We start from the raw sequence: 12790 nt of genomic DNA, 5'->3' as shown, positions 1-12790 counted from the left end.
TCTCGGTCAGTGCTGGTTGCATCAAAAAAAAAAAAAAAAAAAAAGGCATGAATGAATGCATGAACGAATGCATGATCACCGCCCTCCCACCAGAGACTTCAGTCTGACTGGGTAAATGAGACATGTATTTGGGGCTATCACATGAGACAGTTACAAAGAGAGTTCATGTTTTGCCAACATGTGTTCATTCACCAAACAGTGACTGAGCTTTCACTAGGGCCAGGCATGGTGCCAGGCCCTGGATGAACCATGGTGAACAAGATATGGTTCTGGCCTGGCAGTGTCTGGAATTCTGGAGGAGGGAGTGCCTGAGTGGGTCTTTGGGAAGGTGCCGGGGCATTGGATGAGGAGCAGGGAGGGAGAAAGGGCAGAGTAGGGGAGGGTCAGACCCTGCTATTCCCAGGCCCTCCCAGACATTCCCCTGATCTAGAAGAAGAAATTATCTGTGGAAATGAGGGGTTGGGCTGTGGGGGGCATGAATCCCCCCAGGCCTGGGCACAGTGGAGCCCAGATGGCACTCTGCAGGTCAGCCAGGATGACTGAGGTACTGACGTGGAGGAGGGAGGCCGCTGGTCAGCCACTCTCCCCCCCAGCTCTCTGGCACTGTGCTGAGCACCCTCCCTGGGACAAGGACAGTCACTTGTCATAGCTCTAACGGAAGACACTTCTGCAGTCTGGGATGGGATGCTCTTGCAATCCTAAGAGGGTTGCAAGTCTCCCTGCCTCTCTTCCTCTCGAAGGCCAGCGCTCTCCTGGGATTTTTCACAGCCCCCCTGGGGAGGAGGAGAGCTGGGGCTCCAGCTCCTCGCTGGCTAAGGGATTTTTCCCCAGGCTCGCTCCTGTCTGCCAGCCAGGCCACCTGTTAAACTTTGCAGACCAGTGCTGGAGGGAGACCAGTGGGCTGTGGGCCATGGAGTGGGAGTTCCCCAAGCCTGGTGGAGTTCTGGGGTGGAAGGGACTTCAGTGGGAAGGGGCTCCTGAAGGCTGTGTGACCAGGGGCAAATGGAATCCCCTCCCCCTCCCGTCCTGTGTCATATGCTCAAACCAGGAGCAGTGGGCTGTGCAAATGAACATGCCACATGGGGGCACACGCCACGTGCGCGGTGCAGATGTGTGATAAGCTGGCCTAAGGTGGGGGTCTTAGTGATGCTCAGGGAAGATGGGGGTGGGGGTGGGGAGGAGTGTGACCCCTTGGCATCACTGTATTTGCTGTACTTCTCAGGGAGTGTGTCGGGATGCTATGTTCCTTGACCCTCGACCTTTGGGGTCAGGAGGGGTCCCTGCCAAGTCCTCTGAGTCGAGGAGCAGACATCCGCCCCGGGGGAGGGGGGAAAAGGGGGCTTCCAGGAGAGGACGCCGGTGGGGCGTGATGACAGGGGGAGCAGAAGGCGGGGCTGTTGCGGAGGGGTGGCGGGAAGCTGGGCAAGCCCCAGCCTTCCGGCGGTGGAGGTGTGGGGTCGGTGGTGGGTTCCCAGGTGCTCTCTTTTTAAAAGGCCGGCGGAAGCCGCGCGCTCGGCCGCACCTGCAGAGCAAACTTGGCGGGCAGGGCTTGCGCCTTCCCGAGTGTGGCGGCAGCAGAGTGGGCGTCGGGCTGAGCGGCTGCGGTCCCCTCGCCCCCTCGTGCTCCCGGCGCCTGCCCCCTCCCGCAGCCTCCCCTCTCGGCGTCTTCCTCGCTTGCTCGCTCGCTCGCTCGCTCTCCAGCGCGCTCTCAAGCTCGCTCTCTTTTTTTCCTGCTGCCGTGCGGCTGCCGCGGCGCCCCCGGGCGCCCGCATCTCAGCCGGCTGAGCTCGCTGCTCGGCTCACGTTCCACTCCCTTCCTAGCCCGGAGCCCTCGGCCAGACCCCGCACCCCGGAGCCGCCTCCTCTCTCCCTCCGGCTCGGACGTCGGGCTCCGCGGCGGACGGAGCAGGGCTGCCCGCCGCTCCCTAGCTCGCTGGCTCGCTCTCGCCGGAGCAGCAGCAGACCGCTGCGCGATTGGAGGCGGCTCGGGCCGGGCGGCCGCCTGCTCCTCCCCGCTGCGTCCCGGACTCCGGGCGGCTCCGCGCCGGGCTCGGACCGCAGCGTTCGAGCCGCCCGCCGCGGCCCGGGCTCCGGCCACCGCGAAAAGCCAGCCTCCGGCCGCCGCCTCCCTGCGCCCCCGGCGCGGGCGGGTGCGCCACCGAGTCCTCGCCGGCGCGCGGTGAGTTGTGGCCCGCGGGGAACGGGCAGAGGGGACCGTGCCCTCCGGCCTCTGGGGCGCGAGCTGCGGCGGGGACTCCAGGGTTCGGGGAGGTGGCCTCTGACAAGCTCCCGGGCTCGGGGCTGCCCAGAGGGCCGGCGGACCGGAGCTTTCGGGGCTGGAGGGCGCGGGACCCGGGCTAGAGGGTCTCCCCTCGGGGCTGGGGCCGGCTGTCCCACCGCCCCGAGACAGGCAGTAGGGCAGTGGCTCTTTCGCGGGCCTGGGAGAAAGTGTCTCTGTGCCTGGGGTTGTTTCGGGTTCCCCCGACTGGGGGGTCGAGCCCGCGCTCAGGTGGGGGCGGCGGCATCAGAGCGCCCCCTCTGCGGAGAGACAGGGCGGGCGGGGGCGCGGGCCGTTCTTTGCCCCGGTTCCCCACGGTCTCCCGGCGGGAGAGCAGCGTCAGCCTCGCGCGCCTCTGCTCCTTGACCCACACCAGCCCCGCGTCCCGCTCCCGTGGCCGCCCCAGCGTCGCCTTCGTCTCCGACCAACCCCGGCGCCGGAGGCTTGCTCTCGGCGGAGGCGGGATGGGACGGCACCCCAGGGTCTGGGGTCTCCCCGCGGCCCCGGGACTTCACGGTCAGGTGCTTCTCGGATATTCGGGACCGACCCTCTCCGGGACCCTGATGAACCTTTGCTTCTACGCGGCCGCGGGGCGGGCAGCCGGGCCGTGTCCGTGTGTGTCCGTGTGTCCGTGTGTGTGTGTGTGTGTGTGTTGGGGGGGTCCCTCCGGGGTCGGCTTTCCCCGGCGCTCAGGAGCTGAAAGCGCCCCCTCCCCGCGCGGGGGCGGGGCTGGGAGGGGGAGGCCCCGACTGCGAGAGGCGCCCCCGCACCGGGGCGGTCTGACGCTGTTTGTGCTGAAATGGGGCGGCAGTGGCGGCGGCAGGGAGTCCTGAGGCCCGAACCTAAGAGCGACCCCTCCCACAGGCCGCGAGTGACACCCCCGCCTTCAGACTTTCGGTCCTGTTTGGAGGAGGCTCCTTGTCTCTTTCCCTACTCCGGTCACCCTCCCTGCCCCTGGTGCGGGAGAAGCTGCCTTGCGGGACTGAGCTGGTCTTGCTTAATGGGGTGCCCCAAGCCGCGTGTCTGTTGGAGCCGTGGTTAGTCTGTCTGCCCCTCTGTCAGTCTGGCAGAAAGCCAAATGACGGTGGAGGGAGGATTGTGTGTGTGTGTGTGTGTGTGTCTGCCTCATAGTCCCTCCTCTCCTCCGTTCTGGGGTGAGGTTGGGGGCTGAGGGCTGGCAGGGCGGCCAGCTCTGTAAGAGTCTCCATACTGGGCACCCCATTCCCACAGCCTCCCACCCCTGGGCCAGCTCATGGTGGAAGTGAAGAATGTTCTAGTTGCCGTTGCCTCTTCCCCAGGATGTGTCCTGGGTCTGCCTTGCTTCCTCCCTGGCTCCACATTGGATGCTGGGCCCCGGGCTCTGGGTGGGCACCTCTGCGCCTCAGAGGCCTCAGGGCATGAGGTGGTGGGAGAACTTCCATGAAGAGGTGAGGACTTGCAGGGGCTTTTCTGATGACCTCTCCTGACGTGGCAGAGAGAATTCCCACGGAGCAGTCTGGAGGCCCCTGGGTGTGGTTATCCACCGGACAAGGGCAGGGGGCTTATCTCCTCTCCTGGGCAGGCCCTGGGACTAGTGGCAAGGGCCCCCGAAGAGGCTACAGCGGGGAGTAGGGGTCAGAGCCCTTGCCCCTCTCCCTGATCCCCAAGAGGACCACTTCCTGGAGGGCCTTCCCAGCCCCTAGTGTTCTGTGCTGGGGATGGGGTGGGGAACCTTTGGGGATGGTGCCTCTGAGCCTCTGCTTAGCCCCGGATGGGCGTGCCTGTCCACTTGTGAAGTTGGTGACCACTGTCTTCATCTCCCCCCAACTTTTGTCATTCTAGCCCTCAACTTTCCCTTGAATGTCAACATCTTCACACCTGTCAGGGACAAAAACATCAAAAAGCACTTCCCCCCTGAGGTCTTGCTCGCTTCTAGGGCTACCCATCCCAGGGGCATTTGCTGTGAAGAGAGATTCAGAGACGAAGAAGGCAATGCTTAACCCAAAGGAATGCTCTACCGGTGGTGGATTTTCAGGAGAGAGATGTATGGGATGTTGGGGGCGGGGCATGCAGCACATCCCATAAAATAGGTCCTGAGCTGGCAGAAGGGGAGGAGGGAGCAGGCCAGGAGTTGAGCTGCCTTCTTGGCTTCAGTGGTCCAGCACAGGCCGCTCCTCCCACCTCCCTCCTCTCTCCTCCCCCAACTTTCCTCTATGTGGCTTCATTCTGTTGGAGGCTTGACATCTCCAGGAGGGAGCGCCTTGCACAGCGGCAGGCAGCCAGCTGAGGTAGGTGAGAGAGTCAGCGAGCAAGCCTGTGGACGAGCAGTGTGCTGGCCAGACGGGTCGGGGGCGGGCCCAGACCAGAGGGGCTCTGCAGCCCCCACCTGTTTCCTGAGGGGTCCCCTGCCCAGCTTCCAGGATGCTTGGCCACACCCGAACCTGTTCCGCTGCAGGGGGACAGCTGGCAGGAAACGATGGCCCCAGGACCATGGACTTCTGAGCTTCATAATTACAGCCACTAGATACATCCTCTCCCCTAGACAAGTGTGGGGCCGGCAGCCCCTAATTACCACTGACCCCAAGACATCTGCCCACCCCTGCTGTCCTCCTCTGCTCAGTCTAGCACCCCATTTTCCAATGGGCAGGCCCCACTGGCAGCCTGGGTAGCTGGGCCCGCCAGCTGCTGGATGGGATGTTATCTCACTTCTGCAGAGTGAGACCGCCTTTGCCACCTGGAGAAGGCGCGGGGGAGCTGGCATCTGGGCTCTGGCCCTGCTCACTGGGGCTGGCAGAGCTGCTGGCTGCCCAGGCCAACCTGAGGGAGGAGGCTGAGGGGCTTCCCCTGGTGGGCAGCGGGCCCGAGTGGAGGGCACCAGCTTTCTGGTCCTCCCCACCCCCCCCCGCAGCCTGGTGCTGGCTCCTGGAAAGAGCAGGGAGGGCTTGTTTCCGTGTCCACTCTGCCCTAGTTAGCAGGGGAGTATCAAAAATTAATCTCAAGATCTCACTGCCTTTGGCCCTTGCCGGAGTGCAGGCTGCCTTTTCTCTGGCTCCTGGGAGCTCTGTTTCTTTCCTGGCTGTGCAGCTTCTGGCCTCCCTCTGTCCTCTGCTCTGCTTCTCTTCCACTGTCTCCCTGCTGCCTCTCAGCCCAACCCCAGGCATGTAGCTTTGCCTTCCCAGCGGGCTTCTGCTCCCCGCCAGTCCTGGAGTCAAGCTCTGGGGGCTTTTGCCTCAGTACCGCCCCCCCTTCTGCTCCCCCAACCTCTCTTTCCCTGCCTGAGCTTTGCTCCTGAAAGGGAGGCTTATAATGGGAACTCGCTCAGGAAAGATGAAGCCTGCCCTGCAGCCCTGCCCCCCAGCCCCCCAGCCCCCCAGCGCACAGGGCAGAGAGAGTCTCTAGCCGCCTGTCCAAGTTTCTCTTGGCTCCTTGGAAAAACGAGCACCACAAGGATAGCAAAAATCACCCTTAAATGAAAGCTGATGACTCCCGTCGAAATGTTTTATAATTAACCTCACTGTTTAGCAATCTCGTGGCAGCAGTGAGGCATAAATATATGTGTACACACGTATATTAAATAAATTGGGGAATGCGGTGCATAATGCCATTATCTGGACCCCATTCAATTAAGGTAGATATTATCTGCAGTAATTGGGAAATGCCAGCCCATAATGACAGCCCGTGCCATTTCGGCTCGAGCCATGCTGACGAGCAAGCTGTAGTGTCTCCTAAGCCTCCCTCTTCTCCTGGAGAAAGCCCTGGCCGCCCGGGGGCTGTGATGACGCCCTGGGGAGCTCAGCTGCCTGGCGGTCCCAGGCTGGGCCACCTGCATCGGGACCAGGAGGTTGGAGTCCTCCCTGGGTCCCCCACACTCAACCCTCCCAGCCATCCCTCTGTCCCTCAGGGGGACAGACTAGTCTCTGGACCCGTGTTCTGGCTGGGCTATGACTTCTAGTAACACTTCATCGCTACAGGGTTATTTTTAGATTTGAAAATAGAAATAAAGATTGGGGACTTGACCTGGATGCTTAAGTTTTTGGCCAGTGATCGCTTCTCAGATGTCATGGCCCCTTCTTTGTGCCTGGCCTCAGGGTGCCTTAGGGTGGGAAGTCTCCACAGCTGTGGTTCTGTTCGTGGCTGTGCAAGGCAGTAGGGTTTGGACATGGACTCCCTAAGCCAGTGGGCCCCAGGTTTCCAGGGCAGTGCCGGGGTTCAGTGAGGGGGACAGGAAGAAGGAGGAGAGAGGAAGAAACAGCATTAGCAGGAAGCCCACATTAGCAACAGCTGCAAACAAAGGCACTTGCCCGCTTGGATGTTGTGCTGGAAAACTGGATGGTCCTGGAAAGTGGGGGTGGGGTGAGTTGGGGCCAGAAGGAGAGGCCTGGGGGTCTGCATGGGGGCTGCTGGTTGGAGGAGACCTTGAGCAAGCGTGAGCTTGGTGGCTGGCCCCCTGGCTCTGGGAGAAGGGGAAGGTCAAGGCTGGGCATTTTCTGAGCTGAATTGGTGGGACCCAGTGCCAATGAGATGTGCTTTCTTTGCCTTGCAACTGATGGGAGCTGCTGTGGCCTTAGCAGGTGGCTGCCTTTGAGCCTCTGGTTTCTCTAGTCCCGAGTCCCTGTCTGCTGTGCTTACAGTGGGCCCTCCTTTCTCCATCCACACCATGGCCCACAAGGTCCTGCTTGATCTTATGCTCGGAGCCCGCTCTGACCTCCTCTCCTGCCTCTCTCCCTTCCCACTGCCCTCCAGTCATGCTGACCTCCTTGCTGTTCCTTGAACAATGAATGCTAATCATATGCCCACCCCAGGGCCTTTGCACTTGCTGTTCTCTCTACCTGGGATGTTTTTCTCCCAGATACATGGCTTGTGCCTTTACTGTTTTTAATCTCTGCTCTAATGCCACCTCCTCTGAGAAGCCTTCCCTGACTATCTTTTTCTGAAAAAGCTCCTCTGGGTCATTCCCTTTCTCCTTACCTGCCTTGTGTGTCTTCATAGCCCCTTGATCCCCTGAAGTGCCACCCATCTGTGTGTAGATGTATTTATTGTCTCTCCTGCGCCACTCCCCCACTGGGATGTTGGCTTCCCAGGGCAGGTGTTTGTGTCTGTTTTCACTTCCAGCGTTTCCCCAGTGCTCAGAACGGAGTCTGGCACACGGCAGGAGCTCAGCACGTATTCGGATGGCACATTGAATAACCGAATGGTCATGGATTATATTCCACGCCTGCCCACACAAGAGGGTTGTAAGAATTCAGGGCAAGGTCTGAGTCCCACTCGGGAACCTGGAATGCTGCTGCAGACCCCCACTCCCTGCCCTGGGCTCCACACTGGTGAGGGTGGTGCTGTGCTGGCTCTGGGCAGGGACCTGGCTTTGTCTGGTTGTTGATTGAGAATTTCCTGCATTCTGAGCCTTGGGCTGGGCACTGGGACACCGAGATGAGGGCGGTGCTGTGCACCCAGGCCCTTAACGTGCTCCGAGGCTTATCAGTGCCCAATAACAACACACAGAGAGAGGCCTTATGGCACTAACTGTGGAGGAAGGAGATAACAGGAACTAGAATCATCAGGGCAGGCTTCCTGGAAGAAGAAGTATCTCAGTTGCTCACTTGAAGGGTAAGCCTCACAGGGAGGAGGCTGGAGGGAATCCAAGGGTCAGGGAAGCATGGGCAACTGGTTTGTTTCCCCCTTCTTAGTTTCCGTTGGCATGAAGCTCAGGAATTATGTCCTCCATCCCTTCCTTCGTTCCTTCCACACGCATTTCTCAGTACCCACCGCATGCCCAGCACAGAGCCAGTCACTTCTGAACCAGGCCCTTGTTTTGGAACAGGGAGAGGATGGCTTTTGAAGTGAGGTCTGGGGTTTCTGAACTTGAGAGGTTCCTGATCAGGCCAGGGAGCTGGAGCAGCTCAGGGAATTGAAGGGAAGGGGGCATGGGGTCCAGACCCCCACTCTTCCCTCCTTCTTGCTCTTAGAACATGGCTCGGGCTGGGTCAGTGCCTGGAGCAGGGCTACTCTTCCTATTATTCTAGAACTAGATTACCTGGGAGAGAAAGATGGAAAGACCCCAGGGATCATTCAGTCACTTCCACAGACCCTAGTGGGGGATGCCAGGCACCGTGCAAGCTGGGATGCAGAGATATCAAGATGAGGATGACGTGATCCCCTCAGGTTGTGGTCCAGGTGGGGAGAGGGTTGTGCTGCCGGGGTTTGAGGGAGATAATTGGTCACCCCCTTTCCTTAGGGACCCAAATCATACAGGTGGAGGTTTGTTGCTGGTGCAGCAGGGGTGGAGCGGGCTTCTGATGACCTGCTTCCTGGGTTAGGCTTTGTCCATTTGAAAGGAGACTGTCTAGCAAACCTCACCTCTGCCCAGCCAGCGCAAGTCCCCAGGGGTCAGGAGAGAGGGGGGCCTTAGAGGTGACCTGCAGTCCCAAGGGGGTGGGGGTGGTGTAGGAAAGGAGGGAAGAGGCCTCAGGTTCTCCCTCACTGTCCCCTTTGGGGAGAGGAGCTGCCAGCCCCTCCTTCCGTGGAAATGTGAGATGTGGGCGATGAGGCGTCTAAACGGCTCAGGGGGTTCAAACCCCACTCCACTCCTCCATTCACAGTCCCTGAGTTCTCCCAGCACCTGGGCTGGGCCGGGCCCAGCAGAGGTCAAGGTGAAGAGAGCTGAAGTAGGTGCTGGAGGGAACCGGGGCAGGCAGAGGGGGAGGGCCACCATAGGTCCGGAGGCCTGGCTCAGGAATGTGAGGAGGGTGTGCTGGGGACCCCGGGCAGGCGGGGAGTCCTTTCTGGACCTGGCTTTCCTCGTTCCACCCGCTTAGCCCTAGGGGCTGGCCTGCTGGCCTGCAGAGGAGCCAGGAGGCTGAGCATCCCCTCGGAGGGCTGGAGGGGGGACTGAGCCGCTCTGGTTGTGGCCCCCACCCCTGGAAGCAAAGCGCAGGGTCCCTCCCTCCGACTCTGCCCTTTATTTCGTGTTTGGGAGAATTCTATTTCTTTAGCTTTTGGAGAAGAAAAAGCAGCTCAGTGAAAACTAAATTGGAGCTTATTAAGTCACAGTAGCTCTCTTCTGGTTGTTGTTTTGTGGTTTGTGGTTCTTTATGGCCCAGGCCCTGGCTGGAGAGGGAAGGGTTGAGGTCAGGCAGGAGAAAAGCCTGGAATCCTGCTTGTTAAGACTCGGAAGGGGTCACTGAGGTAGGTTTGGCCAGTTCCTCGGGCGTCTGAGAGACCCTCAGGTGGTGGGGCTGGCTGGGCTAAGGGAGGGGTGAACTGCAGCTCTCCCCCCAGCCTCCCCTTCCCCATCCCCTTTCACTGAGGAGAATGTTCTGGAAAATGCCATTGGCCAGTGAACTATTGCTCTACCCTGTGCTCCTCATCCCTTCCTGGAGAAAGGATCTAGCAGGGACAGCAGGGGGAAGTGAGTAAGGGGCTGAGGAGGGAGGTGGGAAAGGGAGACTGAGGACGGGAGAGGAGACCCATCTGGGGGTGGGTGGCCATCCTGGTGATTTCACCTCGGGCGGGATCCCCCCTAACTGTCCCAGTTTGAGCTTTCCTGGCTGTTTTGGACCTGGGGGAGTGGTCTGAGGGCTCCCAGCCCCACCCCCCAGCTCCCCCCTCCCCTGCAGGTGGAGGTGCCCCGTGGGGGAGGGAGGATCAGCCGGGCTCCCCCTGTCCGCCCCACCCCCAGCCTCTGCTCTCCTGGCTCCTTTCACTCCCAGGTATTTTTACTTTTCCCTGGGGCCTGTTATGCGGATCAAAGGAAGGAGGGGAGATTGAAAGAGGCGGTGGTTTGCCCAGCTCTTGGAGAAGCTCGGAAAAGGCAGGCCTGGTAGGTCTGAGGGCTGGAGGGGACTCGCTGCAGGCAGGCTGGGACCCAGTCCAATGGAGAGAGGCCTTGCTGGTGTCTGAGCAGCTTGGGGCAGGGCCCGGGGCCTTGCGGTCGTGATTCTCATCTTGCAAGTATTTGCCTTTCTCCTCACTGAGGCCTTCTTCCCCTGTGTGGCCTCTGTCCTTCCCCTGCCTATGGTGTGTGTGTGTCTGTGTGTGTCTGTGTGCGGGCACTGATCAGCCCAGAGGTGCTCAGGCTTCAAGAGAAGCCAGTGTTGAGCCCTCACGAAGGATCTGGAAGCCTGAGCAGGGCCTGACTGTCAGAAGCTGCTGTGCGTTGGTTTCCCAGCCTGAGTCTGCCCTGTTGCAGCCTCGGCTCACCACCTTGTCCTGATGCCAGAAATCCCTCCATTTGAAATTCAAGAGAACCAAGCCTGGCTTCCTAGGATGCGGGAACTGGGCAGGGCCTGAGAGACCGTCGGGGCTAGCGTGGTGGGGGGGGTCAGGGCCTGGGCGGCCTGCCCAAGCTCCGTGTCCCTGGGCTGTGTCACTGTTTGACGTTTGGCGCCTCAGCTTCGTCATCTGTATGACGGGGATAAAAATCCCACCTGGCTCGTAGGGATGTGAGTGTCACCTGAGAAGCACCTGCGTGGTGGCTGGCACACAGCGCTATGTTGTCCTTCGCTGTTATTTCTCCATGGGGCACAATTGGCGTTTGAACAAGACAGTGTTTCATTGTGCGGGCTGTCTTGCCCATGCCATCTCTGACCCTGCCTGGATGCAAGCTAGTAGGTGACTCTCATCATTGTGACAACTGAAATGCTCCCACAGGGACAGGATGGCCTCCAGACTGGGTCTTATTCCAGCCCATCCATTTTACAGATGTTGAAACTGAGGACTCCCTAGGGGACAGGTGTGGCCTCCAGCAGGGCAGCAGCAGGACTGCAGGGTGGTCTGAGGCTTCTGCTGTTTCCCTTCTGAATCCCCTAGAACTGGCCTCAGCAGCTAGTATCCCCCATCCCCTCACTCCCCACGGCCCCCTGGGAGAGAGATCTGATAACTCACTCACACAAAGGGGTGAGTGCTGATGAGGGGTCCACACGGGTGTAGCTGCGCCTCTCTTGTATTTTAACAGCTCTTAAGCCTTCCCCAAAGCACTAACCACCAGCCCTAGGTCACTGAGTCCTGGCTTCCCGCCAGCTTCCCCAGGCTCTCTCAGTGTGACTGGGGCTGGCTTTGAGTCCTCACCCGCCATGACTTGCTGTTTGACTTCGGCAGAGTTATGTGGTCCCTCTGGGCTACTGGTTCACCTGCAGAAGGGGGCTGAGGAGAATTAAGAGCCATACTCTTGGCCTCTGAGGAGCTAAACGGAGGAGGGAGCATTCTGATGCGGGGGTAAGATGTGAGGTGAGGGCTTAGAAGAAACCCGGGAGCTGAGGCTGGATCCTGGGGTGTGCCCCCTCTCCTCCTCTACCCCTTGTGCAGACCTGGAGCAGTCAGGGCCTCTGTGGGGTGGGGGATGGGTGGTTCTGAGACCACCACTTGGTCTTGATAGAGGGACCATATTTCCAGGGACACCTCCCAACCCAAACACAAGCTCTTCTTCCAAATGGCTAGGGAAACTGAGGCACAGAACGGGTGAGTGGCTGCTGGTCTTCATTTGACAAACCCATGGGGAAGGGGGCCTTGGGGTCGCCCCCTAGCCAAGCCCTGGCTCAGCTTTCCGCCTTTCTCCCTGGGGCCTCCTGAGTCGAGGGCAGGGAGGTTGCTGGTGGTAAGGGAAGGCTGGGCCCACACGAGGAAGTCCTGGGGAAATTAGCCCAAATTAGCCATGAGAATGAGGAAGAGCTGGTACTCCCTCCTCCACCCTTGCAGGTAAATATTTAATCACAACAACAATAATAACGACCATCATAATGTGCACTAGCTCAGGCCAGAACCCAAGCCCCACTCGCAGAGGGAGGAAGTGGGGAAGAGAGAAGGAGCAAAGGAAACTAAGAGAGAGAGAGAGACCCTTAGAGAGGGGGAGGGGAGGGGAGGGGGAGGGGAGGGAGGCCCAGCAAGAGAAAATGAGCCTCAGTTGGGTTGACCGCCCGCCCCCCTCCCCCCCCACCCGCCGGCAGGGGCGGGGCAGCTGGGGTGGAAATGGAAGGGTCCACCTAGCCCTCCCCAGTTCAGCAGGAGAACCGCAAACCCCCGGCAGCCCCAGCTTCTCCCTGGCCTTCAGGCTGAGCAGCTCTCAGCCAGACTTCTTCTCCTGGGGCCTCGTTGGCTTTCCTTGTCTCTGAGTCCTCAAGGAGCCCAAGTGTGTCTGGTTCCAGAGCTGGGAGCCAGAAAGCTGGGTTCCAGGCAGCGTTCTGCTGCTTGCCCCCTGTGTGACTCGGCTCAGGTGCTCTCCTGCTCTGGGCCTTGGTTTCCTCATCTCTGAAATGAGCTGTGCCCTGTGGGACCGGTTTCTGCCTGCTCCTTCCCGTGGGTGAGTGTTGAGAGGGGCCTCTCCTCTGCCCAAGCCTCCCAGGCTGTTGCCTGGGGAGAGGGCTCTCTGAGGCCTCGGGTCTGATGGTAGTGGGCACAGGCCTTAAGAAATCTTCAGACACCACCCAACTTCTGCCTCAAATTCTCCCATTTGGACCAAAGTTGAGCAGCAGCTGGGAGGAAACCAAGCTCAGGAGATTTGTGGAGTCTTTGGCTATAACCTCCAGCATCTCCTGCTCTCAG

At 60.2% G+C, this 12790-nt stretch overlaps 1 protein-coding gene across 19 annotated transcripts in view; it reads left to right on the top strand.

Annotated features, from left to right (window-relative positions):
* Positions 1–663: 663 nt before the first annotated feature.
* Positions 664–12790, top strand: part of GRM4 (glutamate metabotropic receptor 4) — a 109644-nt gene continuing 97517 nt past the window's right edge. For 8 of the 19 annotated variants that reach the window (XR_007469905.1, XR_007469906.1, XM_033424216.2 and 5 more), the window contains exon 1: positions 1425–2179. The gene's annotated coding sequence lies outside the window, so the exon portion shown is untranslated. Of the gene's footprint in view, positions 1132–1421; positions 2180–2276; positions 2800–3443; positions 4546–6644; positions 7862–12297; positions 12549–12790 lie in introns of those variants that run through there. The other 11 variants (XR_004482239.2, XM_033424223.2, XM_033424224.2 and 8 more) reach the window with 8 other exon arrangements.

This window comes from Orcinus orca, chromosome 10, assembly GCF_937001465.1.
Source record: "Orcinus orca chromosome 10, mOrcOrc1.1, whole genome shotgun sequence".
Taxonomy (NCBI): Eukaryota; Metazoa; Chordata; class Mammalia; order Artiodactyla; family Delphinidae; genus Orcinus; species Orcinus orca.
The sequence above is the reverse complement of the archived record's forward strand: the minus strand, read 5'-3'. Positions and strand labels throughout refer to the sequence as shown.